Here is a 4,280-nt window from a genome sequence, read left to right on the forward strand (position 1 = left end):
CCGGACAAGGAAACGGAGTGGAAAGTGAGAGGCAGGCCTTCCGCACCAACACCCCTGGGGGATGTCAGAGCACCCTGCCCATCGAGGAAACCAGGGGACCACTGAATCCATGGGGTCTCGGCAATCGCCCTTATCGGAAAGAGATAAGTTTGGGTTTCCAACCTGCCGACACTAAGCATCTTCTCACTATCCGTACAGGAAAACAGTCAACTTAGACCCACAACTTACAGCCCATTAACAAATTACCAGCTGAAATAAGGGGCAGATGTCAAAGCAGAAGTCAACCTTGAAGCGGTAGAAAGTATAGTGAACAAGCTCCTACCAGACCCAGCGCTTCCGGAGATGAGAAGGAAAACTCTGAAAACACGTGACAACAGGGACCCGTGGGCCCAGATGAGTAAAAACAGAGGAAAGAAAACCGCCCTGCGCAGTCCTGGAGGGGAGCTGGCACTTGAAAGGAAAGGGGGGAGAGGGGAGGGAAAATTCCCTCTTTCTGGATGTTTCCCTGAGGGGGGGCGGGCACAGTGAAACACCCTCCAAACCCTGCATATTAGGGTACTGTTTCCGATTCCTTCAGCAAAAACAGCAAATACTATTTTATGTGTTTACAGATACGCATGAGAATAAAATACACCGACTTCCGAACAATGGGGAACTCAGAGCAAGAGGGAAAATGAGAGTAAAGAAGGCACACTTATGGATTTATTTACTTTTTATAGAATGTGAGGGACTGAGGCAAAAAGAACCAAAAAATCCAACACCAGTAAATCTGGACAGTGCATATATAGATGACCATAATGTTATTTATTGTCTGTCTTGTGAAGAGTTTGAAACGTGCTCATTTAAAAATTTTATGAGAAAATCGTTGAGTGGTGGTGGGGGCAGGGCGAGGAGGCACTGGGTGCGGACGAGCCTGGGAGATGCCAGCCCGTGGACTGGGCCCGGGGCCCTGGGCTCCTGAAGCCCTGGTCAGCGTCCAGGAGGGTTATCGGGTCCGGGGATGGGGGAGAAGACCACTTATTAATCCCATCCACATCCAGCTTGATGATAAATGAAAGTCTCAAGTTGTTTCAAGTTGTCTTATTTAATTCTTAGTCCTTGGCCCTGCAGTGCCTTCTCAGCTGCGTGTCTCTGTTGGTAGAGTCGCCAAATCCACGGAGGGTGACGACCAGGCGGCGTCCCTGGGGAAGGGGCGGAGCCAGCATGGGTGACCCAGCATCCCAGCAGGGAAGCACCACCTGAGTGTCCATGTCTCCTACTATCCATCTCCGCCCCAGAGGCACTGCCCCCCGCGCCCTCCAGGCCGTGGACGTGGACCGTCTCATCCCTCACCTCAGGGACGACAGAGAAGTTACACCAGGGATTGTGATTCCGACTTCTGAGAAATGACCCCTGTGACCCCTGTGACCCCCCACCTGTTCGGCCACAGGTGGGTGATTGTTGGCTGCTCATGGGTGGAAAAGGTCTGTTACATTATTTTTCTCTGAAATGTGAAATAAGAGCCATTAGAACGGAAAGTGTCTTACGTGTCAGAAACTCAACCCCATCTCCTGCTTGGTTTTTTCTGCCTGTTTTTTTCTGCCGTGTCTCCAGCAGGGGTGAGCCCAGCTGCTAGGGAGTTGTTTGGGGGCAACTCTAGAAGTTGAGAGCAGATGCCACCCGGAAGAAATAGGTTGTTTGCCAAAACCAAACACAACATTCTACCAAAACTACAGAGGAGGAAGAAGGAGACGCGGAGTGCGGTCTCCACATGCTGCCTTGACCCCTAGGTTGGGCGGGCAGCTGGATGCTGGCCGGGAGGCATGGGGAGGGGGCCATCTACACAGGGGAGGGGCAGCCTCTCTGCATGGAGGAGGGTCCCTTAGAGCTGGCCACCTCTTCAGGGGGCTGCTTGAGGGATTCCGGCTGGCGTGTGCTAAAGAGGCCCTGCGGACATTTGCCAGGTTTGCAGCAAGCCCATCTCTCACGTTGAGTCTTTGCGGGCTCCCAGCCTTTCGCTGTTTCAGAGGATGCCTTTTTCCTGCTGTAAGGGACGCCCAACCCACCGGGGAACTAAAGGCAAAGGGTGAGGTTGCAAAGAATGCCAACATCCACCAGCAAGAGCCTCCTGTGGCCAGTGCCGCCCTGAGCCCTCAGTTACAAAGGCACTGCGCCGGCCCCCACCACGCTTAAGACTCATAATAGCCCTCTTTTGCATATCAAATGGCAAGAAGCTAAATACCAAGGCTCATTAATGGATTATTCACACATACGAGGCACTCATACCAGATCTTGCTTCTCCATGTCCTCAGGAGTTTCAGCAGAGCAGTATTTGTGAAGCTCCTACAGGCGGAAACATTACCGAACGAAGGACAACTGGCCAGTATTTATTAAACAGCCACTGTGTGCTCAGGCCTCCACCCAGGTGCTGTGGGGGTCACAGAGGGAGAAGGTGACATGGTCACCCTGGATCAGCAAGTTGTGGTTACGGAGGAAACACCCTAACCTCGCAGGCATCCTCAGGGTGGAATCCACCAGGCGTTCCTGTCGCTATGGCGATGGCCCTCTGGGGGATCAGCCCATTAAGGGGGAGTAGGTGGATATGCTATCTTTAAAACTAAATCCACAGGAGAGATGTGTGGGCACAGGGGCCTTAATGCTGCTCCTCCCCACAGAGGGAATCTTAAAGCAACAGGAGGCTCTGAACTGAGCCAGAGGGAAGTGGTGTCAATGGGGGGCTGTTGCTGGAGAAAACAGGGAAATGATGAACGAAGATTCAAGAACATGCCTCTCTCTGGGGCACCAGAGCAGAGCGAGACTGTTCTGAGGTACAGAACAGGATGCCCCACCCTGGGCTCCCCAGGGTCTCCTCCATCCCAGGCAGGAAGGTCCCCAGCCCCCCCCACCCCCCCACCCCCCATCCTTGGTCTCCAGGTGGAAGCTGCTCAAGAACCAAGCACTGTGGTCATGACCTGGGTCCTTCACCTTCACCTTGTAGGTTAACAGGGAATAAAAACTTTATGCTACTCTGACTTACCAGGACATAGAGTTACAATGAGATGTACTGACACACTGATAAAAAGAACTCACACAGGGACAATTTCTTTATGAGCATATGGCCGGTGCCAGCAGCCCTGGTTCCTGCTTATACAAGAAACAGCCTTGACCATGACTGCGGGTAACAAGATTGCCCAGCTGCAGGAATTCAGCTGGCACTGACCAGTTCCAGTTAAAGATCCATGTCGTCCAAACCAGTAGGGACACTGCCTGCTGGTCCACAGTCCCTCCCCCCAGTCTCTTTGTTCTGCTCCCCCTCCCCTTCCCTATAAACACCCCTGTCTGCGCTGAGATGTTAAGATGAGCTTTGAGATGAGAGTCTCCCATCTTCCAGGTTGTCAGCACCCGGATAAAACCGTGCTCCTTTACATCTTCACCTGCCTCTCGAGCACTGGCTCTCAAAGCGGCAGGTGAGCAGCCGGACCCTGGTTGCAATTACAGGAGTGCAGGAAAGTTGAGAGAAGATGGCCCTGTGGGGTCAGAGGCAGATGGAATTCGAACTTCTGTGGGAGTCACGGTTTCCTGATGGTCAACCATGAGGCCCCGCAGCGGGTGTGGGCTCCAGCAGTGAGGTACAGGGCCGCCCGGCGGGCAGAGTGCCGTCGTCATGCTACCGGCAGGTGTAGTGCCACTGATACAGGAGCTCCACACACAAGGACCGCTTCATGGCGTTCGCAGTGATCTTGAGATGCAAACTCCGAGATAGTCTCGGTCCCCCGTGACTCCACTACAGCCTGACTTGGTGCAGCGCACTGTGAGGCCTCCTGGACTGCCTCCCACAGTGGGTCGCATTCCCCGGGGGCAGCTGCCCCATCCTGGGGCCGAGCCTTGGCTTCAGCCTCCCTCCTGGTCTTCGGCCGAGCCACCTCTGCCTACTGGACGCTGCCGCCCGCTCTGCCCCCTGAGACCCCAGCCCACGGGAGGATGAAAGTCCGCACAGTGGGGCAACTGCGGGAGAGGGGCGGGTCAACAAAGAGGGTGAGGCATGTTGACCCTGGCCCAGGTCGGGAACTCCAGAACCCAATGCTGCACCCTGGGGCCAAGTTGCTTATCTGAGAGATTTCGCGGCTCTCGGCGAGCACCGAGAAGCTATTGAATCGGTGGAGACCAAGCAGCAATGGAGACTAAATACCTCCTATCGCTGCGTGTTTATAGGCCCTGGAAAAGCAAACCGTGGCAGACAGGTAGGCTCCCTGCCCTGGCTTTATGGGCCGTCGTGGGGATCATCTGGGCATGATTAAACA

The 4,280-nt window shown here is 54.3% G+C and overlaps 1 long non-coding RNA gene across 1 annotated transcript; it reads right to left on the reverse strand.

The window, feature by feature from the left end:
- Nucleotides 1-755: 755 nt before the first annotated feature.
- On the reverse strand, nt 756-2,399 carry LOC118984903 (uncharacterized). The gene is made up of 3 exons (XR_005066010.1): nt 2,266-2,399; nt 1,333-1,483; nt 756-1,181 (listed from the first exon to the last, which is right to left on the reverse strand). It is a non-coding gene; the product is annotated as an uncharacterized LOC118984903 (long non-coding RNA).
- Between the last annotated feature and the right edge of the window lie 1,881 nt (nt 2,400-4,280).

Source organism: Sturnira hondurensis, unplaced genomic scaffold (genome assembly GCF_014824575.4).
Source record: "Sturnira hondurensis isolate 20B ecotype Veracruz unplaced genomic scaffold, ASM1482457v3 Scaffold0003874, whole genome shotgun sequence".
Classification (NCBI taxonomy): domain Eukaryota; kingdom Metazoa; phylum Chordata; class Mammalia; order Chiroptera; family Phyllostomidae; genus Sturnira; species Sturnira hondurensis.